General features: G+C 42.7%; 1 protein-coding gene across 3 annotated transcripts in view; it reads right to left on the reverse strand.

Moving 5' to 3' along the window:
• The window catches only part of REV1 (REV1 DNA directed polymerase), a 91911-nt gene extending 75310 nt beyond the window's left edge, over positions 1-16601 (reverse strand). For 2 of the 3 annotated variants that reach the window (XM_040623571.1, XM_040623569.1), the window contains exon 1: positions 16495-16601. The gene's annotated coding sequence lies outside the window, so the exon portion shown is untranslated. Of the gene's footprint in view, positions 1-16127; positions 16284-16494 lie in introns of those variants that run through there. The other variant, XM_040623570.1, reaches the window with a different exon arrangement.
• Positions 16602-17379: the final 778 nt, after the last annotated feature.

A 17379-nucleotide genomic window follows, 5' to 3' on the forward strand; every position in this document is an offset into this window, starting at 1 on the left:
AAAGCTATTCTTGTAAAGCAGTATGCCATGAAGCCAGGGCTTATGTTGCTGCTAACCAGTAAGGAGCTTCAAAAAACAGGCACCTACGACTCTCAAGCCATATTCGGGCCAAGAGTTCTCCATTCTAGATGACTGATTTGCTTCTTCAAATAGGACTTATCCTAGAATGGAGGAGAGCAGTATGTCGGGATACCACAACTTGACACAAATAACACTCAAAAATAACACACACACACTCATCTTCTCTGTTCCAAGCAACCTTCTGAATTACAACATGTCCTCTTGACTAAAAGAGAATGCTCTTTACCAATGAGCCATTCAATTATCAAATATTTAAATAAAAATTGTCTTCTAGATGAAACTCTTGCAGACTGGGTTCCCTATCTAGCCCCACAGTCCTCAATGACCTTTAGGAAAGTGATAAATGTTTCTGAAACTATAATACAAAACTAAAATAACCTATGGACTTCTTATCCAGCATCAACATAGAAGTCAACTGCTAAGGTTTTTAAAAACTAGTTAAAAAATGGATGAAGAATGATTCATGTATGCAAAAGTACCCTTATCCCTAGCATTTAGGTTATGCCTTCAATAAACATTAGCTGCTATTATACTAATCTACCCTGCCAAGTCACAGAGTGAAAATCAAATGAGACGTGTGTGGAAACCCTTTGAAGATTATAAAGTACACAACATCATTATTTTAAATGCACTATCCATGGTGTACAACATAATGGAAAGAGCAATAGATTTACTGACACAAGATCTGGGCTTTAATCCCAGTTCTACCACTGCCTAGCTATATGACTTGGGAGGAGTCCAAGAGCACTGAGCCTCACATCTCTTCACCTATAAAACAAAGTTTGACTGACTAGTGCTGAGTAAAATCCCCATGGAACCATGAACTGGTTATATGGGATGAATGTGGCAAGGAGGAAACAGAATTTGGGGTAAAACAGCAAGCAGGTAAGATTCCGCTCTCTAAACCCACTTCAATTTTAACCGCTCTGCTTTGTTAAGTTTTAAATTATCTAAGGTCTGAATAAGAAAAAGCTCAAACTGGGGCGCCTGGGTGGCACAGCGGTTGAGCGTCTGCCTTCGGCTCAGGGCGTGATCCTGGCGTTATGGGATCGAGCCCCACATCAGTCTCTTCCGCTATGAGCCTGCTTCTTCCTCTCCCACTCCCCCTGCTTGTGTTCCCTCTCTCGCTGGCTGTCTCTATCTCTGTCAAATAAATAAATAAAATCTTAAAAAAAAAAAAAAAGAAAAAGCTCAAACTGAAAAAGACGGAAACCCAAAATGAATGAACTAAAAACGAAGTCTAAAGACTTCTGGCTGTGTTCTGTGTTCCTGTACGTGACGACAAAAGGAGCTGAAAACGTTCCACCTCTTGAAAGAGTCATAAGCTAAAACTCACCTAACAGCCCTCAAGCAATGAAATTATAAAAGACCAACAAAATGAGAGGCTGTCAGTGCAGTCATGCCCAGCCCCCAGTGTCAACACAGAGTAACAGCTAGCCAGGTGAGGCGCAAATGGGACAGCAGCTGTATTTATAATGAGCCCAGGGCCCCCCAATGCCTTGCAATGCTAAAGATCTCCTGACTCTTCCATTCTCTTAACAGGGATATTCAAAACCCTATGAAGAGTCTTATGAAGGATCTGCTTATTAGAAAAAATACATCAAGGGGCGCCTGCGTGGCGCAGTCGTTAAGCGTCTGCCTTCAGCTCAGGGCGTGATCCCGGCGGTCTGGGATCGAGCCCCACATCGGGCTTCTCGGCTGGGAGCCTGCTTCTTCCTCTCCCACTCCCCCTGCTTGTGTTCTCTGTCTTGCTGGCTGTCTCTCTCTATCAAATAAATAAATAAAATCTTAAAAAAAAAAAAAAAAGAAAGAAAAAATACATCAAAATTACTTATTCATACTTTTCTCCTAACTTTATTTCATCTTTTGCTGGAGCAGAGTTATCAGTTTCCTCTGGACTTCCAATGTGCATTTAAAGAAGCTATTCAAATCCCACTAAAAAACCAAACCAAACCAAACCCACAAAACTTCGTTCTGTCTTCTTTACTATGATTACTGGTGGATTTTAGTATCTACCCAAGAGCAATCACTTTCATGCAAAAGTGGTATTCCATCTATTTCCTGAAGAATTATTAACATAGAGTTCACACACCAGAAAAGTCCCACTACATATCCAGAAATTGCCCAAATACGTATTCATTAGTGTTAATCTGTTAGTTACAGGTCTGTAACTCTATAATATATTGGCTAGCGGCACCTAGATGGCTTGGTCAGTTAAGCATCTGCCTTCGGCTCAGGTCTGGATCTCAGGGTCCTGGGATTGATCTCGGGGCAGCAGCTGCTTCTCCCTCTCCCTTTGCCTCTCCCCCTTCACTTGTGCTCTCTCAATCTCAAATAAATAAAATCTTCAAAAAAACAAATTTTATAGTCAAAACGGTAACGTTTACATGTGATTTGCCCCACAATTCAAAATTTTTAAATGAAATTTTTTAAAATAAGCAAAGGAAAAAAAAAAGGACTTCTGACACTGGAAACACTCCATAGGCAGCTGGGCTCACAGAGGCAAGCCACAGGGAAGAGGGTAACTGTGGTGTTCATCTGGAGTACAACACTGGGCAAGAGGCTACTTCTCCAAGAAATCTATGTAGCAGTATCTAGGGTTTTTTCTTGGAGGAGAAAGCAGTGGGAAGCCATCTGAAGAACCAAGTACTGCCCTTACAAGTGACTACGTAAATGAAGTGCTAGCACAGTTACTAATACGACTTGCAACGCCTGCTCCCACATGCTCTTATGTGTCCTTAAATGGTAAAGCCTGTATTACCAGATAAACAGCTTTTTATGTAATATTTAAATAGAAAGATACAGCTGTTTTGAGGTTTTGGTTTGATTCAACCACAGAGACCATCGTTGTCTACAGTTCTCAGACTGCTGAAATTGTAAGGGCACAGATTCTTGAATTTCATAATCCAGGGAAGCAGAATTTTCTTCTAGACGTATCCCACACACTAGTCAGGTTTTGATTTCGAAAAGACTCTCCTCAATCTATTAAAAACAAAAGTCAGACACCTAGGTGATGGACATTAGGCCCTTGTAACTATTTCCAAGAAGCACAACCAGTGACTCTAGACTTTACCATATACTCGCTTTTAGGGATTCAAAATCAAACTGACAGTTTACATCCTAAGGATAATACTGTGTGTATTTAAAACACCTTTGAAAAATGTATAAAAATAAAATGTCAAGATATTTCAACAGGTATTATTCCTAACCTAATAGGACCCTTTCAAAAAACTTTTTAACCTGGCTCCTTCACCTTCAGTATACTGAGACATTTTCCTACGACCAACTGTTTTTGGCTGCAATGAAATAATTCCCCAACTATAGGAGATAACCTTCTTGACCGACACCAGATAAACACAGAAATCAAAGAACTTTAAACCACCCAAAAAAAAAAGTGGCTACAACACACACAGCACCGTCTAAATAACAGATGATAGACTTGGGTACATAAACCTTTTCTAGAAGTGAGTCTGATCTTTCCATCTTTTCTTGAGAAATTTCCTATTATCCACCCTATTCGTGACTTGCGTATATACACTGCTTTGTCATGTTGCTGGTATTTGGTCTTGCTAGGCATCCCTTTTTAAAAAAGTTTTCCTTGCTCTATTTATAAAAAAACTACACGTTTACTGAAGAAAAGAGAAATAGAGGAAACAGAAAATGGGAGAAAATTACCATATTCTCACCATCTTTTAAAAATTTCACCTCTTGGGGCGCCTGAGTGCCTTAGTTGGTTAAGTATCTGCCTTCAGCTCAGGTCATGATCTCAGGGTCCCGAAACGGCAGGGAGTCTTGCTTCTCCTTCTGTCTCCTCCCCCACTTGTGCTCACTTGTTCTCTTCGAATAAATAAAATCTTAAAAAAAATTTCACCTCTTGACTGTTACTTTGTATTTCCTTCCTTTCAGCATTAAATTTTTAACATTTAAATTTAAATTCCTTAAATTTAAACACACCACTAGTAATATTTTACATTTCCAGTACTTAGATTTTTTCAAAGAGATCTTTACATTTACTATTTATGTTCACAACAATCTGTGGAGTAGGTAGTCCAAATACCTACCTACAGTTATTTTGCACAGTTTCCTCCTAGGGTAGAAAGACTAAAGGCTTTCGATAAGGCTGCATTGCTGGTTGGTGGTACAAAATCATACTTAACTTGTATAAAAATATTTACAATCTTCAGTGGGAAAACTAACAATGCTATCAATATAATAAACATCTGAAAAGCAAGAATATTTATTTTGAATTGAACCAGCCTAATGCAATTCAACAAAAGAGATGCTTCGAATCCAGCCCCTGTCTGGGTCAGATACAGTAGCTCCCAGATATGTATGGTATATATGCATGGACGAAGGAAGAAAATAGGTCCTACAAATAAAGTTCTATCCCGACTCTAACTGTAAGTAGTCCATACTCATAAGAAGTAGAGATTCAGAAACAGTATCAACTTTGTTAACTGGTTCTCTGACCTTAAGCAAGTCACAAGCAGATTCCAGTTCTTCGTTTGTGGATAGAGTTGAACCTGACAGAAGTCTAGTCTCTTGCAGTTTTTAAAATGTGCATGACTCTACGCATCTATTCACTTAAGGGGAAAAAAAAAAAAGCTTTTAGAATGAAAGCATATATATTATGCAACTCTGTCTATACTTCCAGAAAACGAGATGTGCCTATCCACAGAAGTGGCTATCTGGTGAAGAATTAACCTTACTCAAAAAGGTCTAACCTTTGCCCTTGGTTCCTGGGAGGTAACCTCTAAGCCCCTGGAATGTCCTGCTTGATAAATGTCTTTGTTTACCCAGGGACTATGAGCCACTCCAAATAGTCTAACAATGTGATTTATGGTAGAAGCTCCGGGTCATGCATCATTGACCTCCTGAGAGACTAGAGACTGAAGGTCAGCCATGTGTGCAGCCAAGCATATCTGTATGACCAAACTCCAATAAAAACTCTGGACATTAAGGCTTGGGTAAGCCTCCCTGGTTGGCAATACTTTGTGTGTATTGTCACTCGTTGCCAGAAATTAGTGCTGTCCTAGACTCCAGTGAGAGAGGACAACTCCAAGTTCCACCTGTGTGCCCCATGTGCCTTTCTCCTTGGCTGGTTTTAATCTATACCTTTCACTGAATAAATCATAACCATGAGTACAACAGTTTGCAAGAGTTCTGAGTCCTTCTCATGAATTGCTGAACCTAAGGATAGTCTGGGGAATCCCCAAACTTGCACTTGGTATCATAAATGAGAGTGGTCTTGAACTCCCGAACTCTGGAGTGGCAGAATGACAACTGTCCTCCACTATTCATTCTTCCTTTCTTTTTTTTAGTAATAGAACACTTCTCCCACCCCCAAATGGGAAGCAGAGTTACCAACTCGAGACTACATTTCCTAGGCTCCTTTAAAATCAGGCATGGCCATGTGACTAAGTTCTGGCCAATGAGATATGAGCAGAATAATACGTATAAAAAAATAATCTGTGCCATCTTCTTAAAGGAAAGTATTTATTTCCTTTTCTGGTATGCAGCTATGAGGTAACTTGGCTTCAACCTGAAAAAGAGAACAATACCACAGGGGATGGCTAAGCAAACAGAAGGAACCTGAGACCATGAATAACTTAAACAAAACAACACAACCCCTGCAGTTCCTCACCCACTGTGGACTGCCCATCTACTATTACAGGAGAGAGAAAAACTTCAATATTGTTTGCATCGCTGTGTTCCTAAGTTTCTGTTACAGCAGCTTAGCCTGTATCCTAATGAATACAAGTACATTTCAGCATTTTAATATGATGATTTAGAGTCAGTATTTACATAAACTACATACAGATAAAGAGAAAAACAAGATGTAGAAGAAAAATATTTGGATATATTAAAACTGAAAATGCACAACAAATATTTGTAATATCCCAGTTTGAGACTGATCTTATTAAAAGGAAAGTATCTATCCCAAACAATTCAACATAACAAAGAACTTTCTCTCTTATCCTCTTTGTTATAACAACAAAAATACAAAAAGATGATTGATTTCGCAAAATCAGTCATTTGAGTACAAGCTGAAGGAGGCGTTCTAAAAGAATTACTAATAATTTTCTTCCCTGTAATTACAGATTTCCATAGAAGGGAAAGGAAAGAAATGAAGACTGCGATTTTAATAAAGTACGAAGAACCGCCTTCTCTGACTCTCCAGGGTGTAACGAAATTAAATGGTTTCTAAACACCTTCCCTCAATTTTCCTGACTTTATGAAAACTCCAAACCATGTGGCCCAATTGCTTATTAAACATCTCCACTAGGATGTCCCACATGCATCTCAAAGTCAGCATGTCCAAAAGCAGGGCTCAAGGTACAAAGTAAAACAAAAGAATGTTCTTCTGCAGATGACGTGGTTAAAAAACTGAGTCTAGAAGAAGGCATAAAAAGCCAGAGATCTTCGCTAAGAAAAAGTGGTATATTCTCACAGGGAAGCCAAATAATTATCCATAGGAAAGTTCAAGGTTGCAGTAAATCAAGGATTTCAAAGGCCACAGTAGAAGTTTAGTAACAAGGACAGAATATACCTGGAGAATAAAGGAGGTAATATAAAAGAAGAGGGGATTATATCTTCAGTAGTCCTCATACTTGAGCAGGCACCAGAGTATTCTGGAGGCCCAGTTAACAAAGACTGCTGAGTCCCAACTCCAAAGTTTCTCATTTAGCGGGTCTGGAGTGGGGCCGGGAATCTCCATTTCTAAGAAGTTCCCAGGTAATGCTCACGTGGGAGAGCCACTGATTTTTGCCTGCAGTGTATCTAGAGTGGTAATTGCAAACAGAGACAAGTACAGGAGAAGTTCAGACGAGACCGAATATACCAAGGAGAAAGAAAGCTGCTATAATGTACAGTAAACAGAACAACAGGAGTAAATGCAACTCACCAGATCAAGGTTTTGATTACATTAGGTAACAAGCTCTCTCTCATCCTGTGCCTTGCACTCCCTCTCCCAAAATTCCAGGTCTGATCTAACAGCTTACTCCTTATTCACAGATTTACTGTAACTTACAGTTTTCAAGGTGAGTAAAGTAAGTATAAACCACAATCCAACGCCATCTACTAGAGAACAAAGATCTGTGTGAAACTACAAGACAGGAATCTACACCAGCGGCACTGACGACAAGGAATCAATGCACAGAAGGCAGCAACGAATCTCAAGTTGGGGAAGAGATTCAAGAAGGCTTCACTGAAGAGGTAGATATGCACTGAGAACAATGAGTAGGATTTTAATGGGCAGAAGGGGGGGGGATTTCAGGAAGAAGAAAATTCCTGAGCAAAAACACAAAAGAAAAAAGATAATTAAGGCAACATGCTGGGCTGACACATGGAAAGGGGTAGTGATAACCTGTAAGGTGGTTGAGGAAATATAACAGAAGGTTCTGAATATCACACTAAGGAGTTTGAACCGTACCTTGTAAAAGTTGGGAAAGGGAGAGTCAATTTGCACGTGTGAATGCCGGAGGATGGGGACGGCTGCACACAGCCAGGGAGAGGTTCCACGTCCTGCGCCTCACCTACAAACCCGTCCGTAAACCCGTTCTCAGCAGATCCTCGTCCCGTGTCTTCTACCTGTAAATGCATTAGACCTCCAAACCCAGAAAATAAGCTGGCATACGTAATGACTTACAACTAAAAACTAATTCCTCTGAATAACTGCAATTCAAAAATACGGTCAACCTCACTCTTTTCTAGATCTGCTATCAGTTCCATCTGTTAAAAATCTCTTTTCTCACAAATCCTTATATTAAATGTAGCTGCAAGTGGAAATAAAGGGAGTAGAATGTTTAAGAGATCACCCTTGCTTTAACTTTCTGGCCTCTTTTCCCTTTGCTTCACACCTAGAACTCCTTATCATATATTAAAAACACCAAAAGGGCGCCTAACGTCAGTTAGGCGTCTGCCTTTGGCTCAGGTCATGATCCCAGAGTCCCAGGATTGAGTCCCGCTATCAGGCTCCCTGCTCAGCAAGGAGTCTGCTTCTTCGACTCTCACCCTTCTCATGCTTTCTCTCTCAAATAAACAAAATCTCAAAAAAAAAAAAAAAAAAAATTCCATCAACAAAACCCACCAATCCTGAAAATGATATGACATTCCAAATAGAAGATGCTGCATTCCTCAAAAAACACTAGGAATCTTACTCAATGAAAGTTTACTTAGGTAATAGACTCTATTTCTGAGAAACATTCAGTGAGTTCCAAGAGAATGTAATATAACCTTCAGATGAAACAATCAGAAATAAGATTTTCTACTGGGCATAAACGACATGAGAAGAACATTATCAACCTTCAACACTGTAAACCTCAACAGCTAGTAACTCAAGAGCTGAAATTCAAAATGGCAATTAAGTTACTAGAAACACTTTACAACGCTACCAACCAATGGATACATTATCAACACCTCCACCTCACTAACAAAAATCTCACCTCAGATTTAAATTTCCTCTCACTTAACACTAACAACAACCCTAGTCTAAAACTACAAATTCAAATACACCAAAAACAAAACTTTGACAGCCAAAATTATTGAGCTTTTAAAATACTAAAAAGTATGTAGCTTATAAACTTACGTACAACACAATTTATGTAAGTATATGACTCAAATGAATATCCACCCAGATTTTAAACACAATTGTATTGATAAAAGAAATTGTTACAATTTTCAACAGAAAGCAATCTTTCTACATACATATATTCTAATCCAACCTGTTACGATTTTCAGTAATGGAGATCACTGGGCTACTACTTCAGAGATATCTTCTAGTTTCAACTGTCACAAATTAGGCAAATGTCTGTTCACACTTCTTCAGCTATTTTTTTTTTAATGATTTTTTATTATATTATGTTAGTCACCATACAGTACATCCCCGGTTTCTTCAGCTATTGTTGTACAAAATTTGGCTGGCTTTTGTCCCTGATTCCTGGGATGGAGATTCTAAGTCCTTGGAATTTTACAACTGATGTGAGAATCTTTGTTATCCTTGGTGGGCTCCTAGGACATCTTTTTATATTAACATAGAACTTTCAGTGGACCCCTAGTTTTAAGATGGGGCTAGCCATACTTGAAAGGCCGGGAAAGTGAGAGGTGCCTGGGTGGTTCAGTCGGTGAAGCGTCTAACTCTTGGCTTTGGCTTAGGTCATGATATTGCAGTTGTGGCCTGGAAACCCTGGAGACTGCAGTGGGTATCTTAAGTGAAGAGAATCTTGTGGACTGTGCCCTTAACCTGTGATGTCTGCCCTAACTTTGGGTAGTTTGTTTTTCTGCCTTTTTTTTTTTTTAAGATTTTATTTATTCACCAGAGAAAGACACAGAGAGAAAAAGAGAGCACAAGCAGGGGCAGAGGCAGGCAGAGGGAGAAGCAGATTCCCTGCTGAGCTGGGAGCCGGACACGGGGTTTGATCCCAGGACCTGGAGATCATGACCTGAGCCGAAGGCAGATGCTTAACCGTCTGAGCCACCCAAGCGCCCCTAACTTTGGGTAGTTGGTGCCAGAATCACACTGCAGCTATACAACAGGATATACTGTCTGACCTCTCTCTTATAGGAACTGCATGAGAAAAAGCCAAGTAAAAACACTTTTAAGGCATAAACCATTACAAAAAGTAAAGGACATTTTTGGTTATGCTCTCAAAAATATAAAAGAAGAAACTTAAAATATTTTTTTTTAAATTTTTTATTTATTTGAAGAGATAGAGACAGCCAGCGAGAGAGGGAACACAAGCAGGGGGAGTGGGAGAGGAAGAAGCAGGCTCCTAGCGGAGGAGCCTGATGCGGGGCTCTATCCCATAACGCCGGGATCACGCCCTGAGCCGAAGGCAGACGCCCAACCACTGTGCCACCCAGGCGCCCCTAAAATATTTTTTTAAATTCGGGATTGTCCAATTTAATTTTCTGAAAAAATGCTTTAAGAATAGAACTTACTTTAAAATTCAGAACTTTGATGAAAACATTTAAAAGACAAAGGAATCTAAATCACAATTAAGACTAATGCCTAAGTGATAAAAATATATTAAGTTCATTCTTAGTAATCTCAAGAGTAGAAATGATGGACTTCAGCTCTTATTTTCTAACTAAATGTCCAAAAAGCTCATTTTAGCCTTGGTTACATCAGGAATGACTGAAGCCACTAAGCACCATTTTGTTTACTCAGACACTGGATTCAAGTAAGTATCATTCACATCACAACGAACTTTTTTGCCCATCCTTAACTAATCTTTAATTCAAGCATAAAGCCACAAGACCAGAATGGTCTTTAAAAAATTACTCAAACTAGGGGTGGCTGGGTGGCTTAGTCAGTTAAGCGTCTGACTCTCGGTTTCAGCCTAGATCATCATCTCAGGGTCCTTGAGATCAAGTCCTGCTTGGGCTCCACACTCAGCGGGGAGTCTGCTTAAGTTCCTCTTTCTCTGCCCCTCCCCCTGCTTGCATGCTGGCTCTCTAAAAAAAATAAATCTTTTAAAAAATTACTCAAACTAACCTGTGTGTATAGGCAGCTACCTGCCTACATGAGAAGGCATATTTTAATATGACTGGATAATACCTTCCTCACCTACTAAACACAAAGATGGTAAAGTTTTGCTCCATAATCAGCAGAAACACATCCTTAATTTTTATTATTTACTTGCTACCTGAAATCTTTAGCCTTAAGCAAATTGAAAGATACCCATGTTTTCTTAAATCTGATGCATTATTTATTACATGCAAAACTTTTTCAAACTATTTACAAGCTGACCTTCCACGACACGCATTCTTTGACTTATTTCACTCTGTAATAAGATGAGGAAAAAAGATTTTGCCTATCATCAACCTATCAAAACATTTTTCACTTATAGAACACATGCGCATTTAAGTATAATAGTTAAATCAAAGAAAACTTACCCACAAACAATGAAATGACTTGTAGTTTGAGGAACACCACACACATATAACACGATAAAACATAACAGCAAGTTTCCAAACTTGTTTTAATGTGTCTCAGAGAAAAGTGGTTATGCCCCAGGTTATGGAATAAGGTAGGAGTAGACTGAAATCCTGGCTCCTTTCTTACCTATGTGACTGGCCCCAAGCAACATTATCTGAATCTGTTTCTCTAAAACCATGCCTGCCTGAGAGCGGTTATGCATCTTAAATGAGACACTGTGCTTAGCAGAGCCTGACACGCAGTAAATGTTTAATAACAATTATTATTAAATTTTGGAACAAATGTTACACAGAGAAGCAATATTTTGATTTTTTCCTTAAGTTTAAGGCCCACAGAGGATACTACTAGTTACAGTTGAGACTCAGAAATAAAACATGTCCCTACAAAGAGGCATTTTACTAAAGATATGTGGACTAAGTAAAAATAAGTGGTACCAAGCAAGTGCGGTTACTACAGGGAGAATCTTAGTTTCTAACAATTCAAGTTGCATTAGCTCAGAGTTCTATTATTACAACGTTACTGTTTGTCCCCATTCATTCTTTCTTCTCTGTTTCTGTAAAATACTAAAGAAATAACATAATCACATTATGGAAAGATGAGCAGAAAGGGGAAAAAAAGATATGATGTAGGGGGGCCTGGGTAGTGCAGTTAGTTGGGTATCTGACTCTTGGTTTCAGCTCAGTTCATGATCTCAGGATGGTGATCTCAGGGTCATGAGATTGAGCCCCCTGTCGGTATCCACACTTGGTGCAGAGTCTGCTTTGGATTCTCTCTCCCCCCTCCCTCTGCCCTACCCCTCTGCCCTAAGTGCATGCTCTCTCCCTCTCTCAAACGAACAAATCTTAAAAAAAAAAAAAAAAAAAAAAGATATATAGTTGGGTCACTACATGTTCTCATTAAGAACCAAACACAATTTTGGGGGGAAAATCCATAACAAAAAATAGCAGAAACTGAACACAAAAGATGATAGAACACCTGTCCTTTTCCCAAATACTATGGGACTCATCCTTCAACTGGATCTTCAAGGATTTTCTATCTTCAGCCTCCAGCAAGGTCCTATTTCCAGCAGAACTTCAAAGGGAAATATGTAAAAGCTACTCTGGCGGGCAGCTGCTAGGAGAGAGAATCTCTCCAGCATCTTCCACAGATCTGAGAATGAAAAAGATGACTTCCACATTAAGACCAATACTAGTCGCCACTCTCAACAATGTATTTTTAGTCCATTCTAGACATCCACAAAATATATTTATTTTAAATAAGAGTTCCATAAATATGACTTTGGTAGCCAAAAATAATACCAAAATAAACACAAAATTCAATGATTATACCCTTGTCTCATGCAAAAACACAAAATTCCAAGTTAATTTCAAATACTATTTCTAGAAACTATAAAATAACTCTGTTCTAAGCACTTTACATATACTAACTCAATTATTACTCGCCACAATCCTACAAGGTACATATGGTCCCCCATCTCACAGATGAGCAAACTGAGGCATAAAAAGATATTAACTTGCCCAAGACTACAGAATCAGTAAATAGTAGGAGACAGGATTCTAACCCAGGCTCTGATTACAGAACAATGTTTAAATTAAGTATACCATTCACTCATTTACAAGTTTTGTTGACCACCTACCAGGTAAGAGTTCTGAGCACGGCGGATAGAGCTTTGAGAACAAGTCAGACAAGGCCCCTGCCCTCTAGTGGGAGAGAGGCCTTGGAGCAAACAAGCATATGGGGAAAACTGATAAGTGAACAGTGTATCTTCACCTGGCATAGTACTAAGTGTTATGAACGAGAATTAAAATGACAGCATCAAAAGTGGCAGAGGGGTGGTTTCTATTTTAGGGATCGAGGAAGGCCTCTCTGAGGTGATGACATCTGACCAGCAAACAGAAGATGTAAAGGCAAGATAACCACCAGGAGGAAGGGGTGGCCCAACTAAGAGAACAGCAAGTTTTACACCCCTAAGGTAGGAACAGTTTGGTTAGTTCAAGAAATGGCGAAAGTACCAGGGGACGGGGGCAGGGTGATGAAGAGTCACATGGTAAGAGGTCCAATTAGGATTGGCAGCTGCCAAATCATATAATACCCCAGGGGGCTGTGGTTAGGAGTTCAGACTCAATACTAAGGGTAACAGGAGGCTTTCAAAGGGTTTTGAGCACAAGAACGACAGTATGATTAATGTCTTTAAAAAGCTTGTTCTGGGCGCGCCTGGGTGGCTCAGTCAGTTAAGCATCTGACTTCGGCTCAGGTCATGATCTCAGGATCCTGGGACGGAGCACAGTGTCAGGCTCAGCAGAGAGTCTGCTTGTCCCTCTCCTTCTCTCTGCTCCTGCCCCCACCCATGCCTGTTGTCTCTCTCTCTCAAATAAATAAAATTAAAAAATAAAAAGATCGCTCTGATTCTTATGTGGGGATCAGTCAGGAAGAAAAGCAAGAGAAACAGGCATACCAGGGAGGGCACTGTTCCAACAGTCTAAGGAAGAAATACTGGAACTCAGACTAAGATTCATGTACTGTTTATAAGTAGATGAGACACGAAAAGAGCATGCAACCCAACTGTCTCTAAAAAAGACTTTTTAAAATATGCTTCCTCCCTTCATTTTCATCCCCCCTTCCTGACTTGACTTTAAAAAAAATAAGATTCTTTTTTAATATCCAAGTTAACGCTTCAGTTGGTGCTATATATAGCAGAAAAAAAGATGAAAACATATTTCCTTCAGGGGCATTTGGGTGGCTCAGTCAGTTAAGTGTCCAACTCTCGATTTCAGCTCAGGTCATGATCTCAGGGTTGTGAGATCAAACCCAGAGTGGAGCCTGCTTAAGATTCTCTCTCCCTCTGCTCCCCTACCCTAGCCCTGGGCGCACACTCTCTCTCTAAAAAAAAAAAAACCAAAAACATACTTCCTTCATTTATAAGTGTTCTGTTCTATATTCTATAATGTATAATATGCCACATACACGTGTACATTCTTGAGAAACAAAGAAAGAGCTTCACCGCTGTTTAGCTTAGAGCTTGTTCATTAACCTGGAGATAAGGAGTACCTAGCACCTCTTCTGATCAGCTCTCTTCTCATGCTTTGTTTCCAGCATATCCTGGTTCATTCTAGATTGTGAATTGCAATAAAAAGTATACCAGAGGGAATATGTATGTATTAATTGAGCATCACTGTGTACCAGATACTCACTAGATGCCTTACATTTAAAGACTCATTTAATCCTTAACTATCCAAGGCAGGAAATAATGTCTTCATTCTACACCTGAGGAAAAAATCAGATTTAGTAACTTAAATCGTCCAAGGTCACACAGCTAATAAGACAGAATTTAGATTTACATCTAACTCTAAAGTTCTTATCTTTCCACTACAGCAACTGTCAAAGAAAGAACTATCAAATATATGTAGTCTTCCCAACATTATTCATGACTAGCTTGTTGCTGGTGAGGACAGGGTTTCTTTCTTTTATGTGGAGCTGAGTTTTGCAGTTGGAGTGGGGAAAAGGGAGTGATCCTAACTATTCAAACACATTATTTTGAAAAATTATTTTCCACTTCAAATATCAGAAACATTAATCCTACCAGAGTGATTCCTACCTTTTTAAGGGAAAAAAAACCTTAACTATGTACTGTTTACCATAAAATAGGAGTAATGTTCTATGACAAAAGATGAGTTTGGTACGGACTGATGGAGAAAAAGAGGATATGGACAAAAAGATAATCATCACGACACACGTAGAATCTAAGTGGCAAATAAACAGCCTTAAGAACTGAATGGAGATCCTTCTAAACCTGAGTAAAATTCATTGAAGAGGGACTTTAGGGGAACCTCCAAGAATCCAGCATAGGAAACACTGGGAGGCAACCACTTGCTAGCAGCACTTGCACTGGCTAAGACAAAGCTATGCGGGAAAGCAGAGATGGGAAGTTTGGGAAGCAGGTCGACCGTTCCCCCAAAGGCTGGATTACTGTGTACTCCACAGCAAGAACCGACGTAATGGTGCAACAAATCCTAACGAACAAACAGCTAACTCTTAAAGATTAACGCGGAGAGGCCAGACAGCCCAGACAGACACATAGAATGAAGAACCGGTACATTAAAGTCCTTAAAAGTTAGTTACAGGTACTTTTATGAGATGTACTATTCTAACATTATGTTCACCTAAATGATACCATTTCCGCTTTATACATGATCTGCAAAGGCGTGAAGACAGAAATAGTAAACTTACACCATCTGCAATTATTTTGTTTTAAACAAGGGGGACTCAATTAAGAGTGATATATTAAGGTACGTTATTTCCTCACAGACTGGGTTTAGGTAGTAAGAGCAGTGAAATACACAAGGAAAAGCCCCTTTCGGTCTACACAGGGGCTCAGTCATTTTAATAGGGAGTGGAAGTGTGAAAAGGGCACTTGTAAGGACAGTTGGGGAAAGGTGCCCTGCATATTAAGGAAACAGGTAACAAGGAAAACTAAGTGACTAAAAATTGCCTTCAGCTAGTCGGACACGGATTTCGGGAACCAGCGCGGGGGAGGGGCGTCGGAGGCAGGGGTCACGGTGTGGGGGGAGGGATGGCGTGGCGGGAGGCCGGGCGGAGACCACCAGCGCCCGGCCCCCGCCGACATCCTGCGCTGCTTGATGAACCTACGACCGAACGCGCGCATGAATGAATGGCGCGGGGCTGAATGGCCGGCCCGGGCGCCGACGCAGGAGGAAGGAGTTTGCGGCGCGGTGTAAGCGGGGCCGGGGGTGGCGTCCGCCGGCGGGACCCGTGGAGCACCGAGGGAAGGGCCGCCGTGCGAGTCTATCGCGCCGGGCTGCCGTGGACGGGCGGCGGGGTCGGCGGCGCCCGGCCGGCCGCGCCATGGCGGAGGGGGAAGGGGAGGTCACGCGTTACATAACCCGGCAGCTGGCGCGCTCGGGGACGCCGCGGGCCGCCCAGGCCGCGAGAGGACGGCCTGCCGTGTCCGGACCGGCGCTCCCTCCCCAGCCCCGCCTCAGGCCGTCCGCGCTCCGGCCGCCGCCGGGCGGGTCTGCGGCGCCTCCGGGCGACGCGTGTCCGGTCCCACCCCTCCCCCACGCCCGCCGCCGGCCCGGGGGTCGCTCACCTTCCGCGTTGCCCCGGACCACCATGCCCCGGCACGGCCGCCTGCTCGGCCTTGCGGGCTCCGGCGCCGCTACGGCCGCCGCACAGTGCCCCCGCCGGGGGCCGGGAGGAGGGTCGCGGGAAGGAGTCACACTGCCGCGCCGCGGCCCACGCTCGCCCCACGCTCACGGCGGCCGGCCCTGCGCGCGCTCAGCGGCTGCTCCCGCCCCTCCCCTATTCTGGCGGGCTCGCGCGCCGCAGCTCCGCCCCGCCCCTCCCCCTCCACCGCCCGCGCGCTCTCTGGCTCCTCCCCCTTCCCTCCCCGCTGCACTGGCCGGCCCGGCGCGCGCGGCTGGCGAGCCGCCGTCCCCGCCCCGGCTCGCACTCACCCCCGCGTGGTGCACGCGCCCGGTCCGCACCCTGCTCCGGGCGACCCCCGCACCGCCGGCGCGGCGCCTCGGAGCTCCGCGGCGGCTGGCCTGGCCCCGCCCCGCCCTTCCTGCCCGCCACCGCCCGCTGGGGGCAGCGCCTCCGCAGCACGTGACCGTCTCGCTAGCGGGGGCGGAGACGAGTGCGGCGCGGGCCCGCCTTGCGCATCGCGCAGCCTGCCCTGCAACCCCACAACCTCGCGACCTGTGCGCCTCCCGCTTGGGTCGCGGCGCGTTGGTTGCCTCTTCCGAGGGGGCGCTGCCCCCGCTTCAGAGAGTCCGCACTGCCCCCGTCCCGCGATGGACTCCCCACTCTGGGAGGAGACGAGTGCGGGGACCGACCATGTTTTAAACCCTGGTACTGTCTGAAGATAACGAGAAACACACGGGTCCCCTCTCCACAAGCGATTGATTTACAGTGACATCTAGCGGCAAAAGGGACACACATGAACTGACACTTTCCTATGTCTCGGAAAAACCGAGAATCATGGTCCACGCAGGTTAGCGAGAATGAACACTGCGCCACGGGGTGTAAGCGATTCATCGCCAGCTCCCGTAGGGTCACAAACACCATTTCTTGTCCTATGAGTTTCCGCCCGGGATGACACCTGGATATTTGTAAACCTACGGCGGGTATCCCATCCCACGTGCAGCACTGGGGTTACACGTGAAAGCAATTTTCTACTAACGTAAAAAAAAAATCGTATATTGTGTGTACTTAAACACAATTTGAAAACCTTCCGGCAAAAGACAATTGCTCCACAAGGACCATTTCCCCCCTTTTGGCAGTGTCAATTTGCCAAGAGATCCCACAATGCTATTATAATAGTCTTTATTGTTGCAATG

This window comes from Ursus maritimus, unplaced genomic scaffold, assembly GCF_017311325.1.
Source record: "Ursus maritimus isolate PB19 unplaced genomic scaffold, ASM1731132v1 scaffold_6, whole genome shotgun sequence".
Lineage (NCBI taxonomy): Eukaryota > Metazoa > Chordata > Mammalia > Carnivora > Ursidae > Ursus > Ursus maritimus.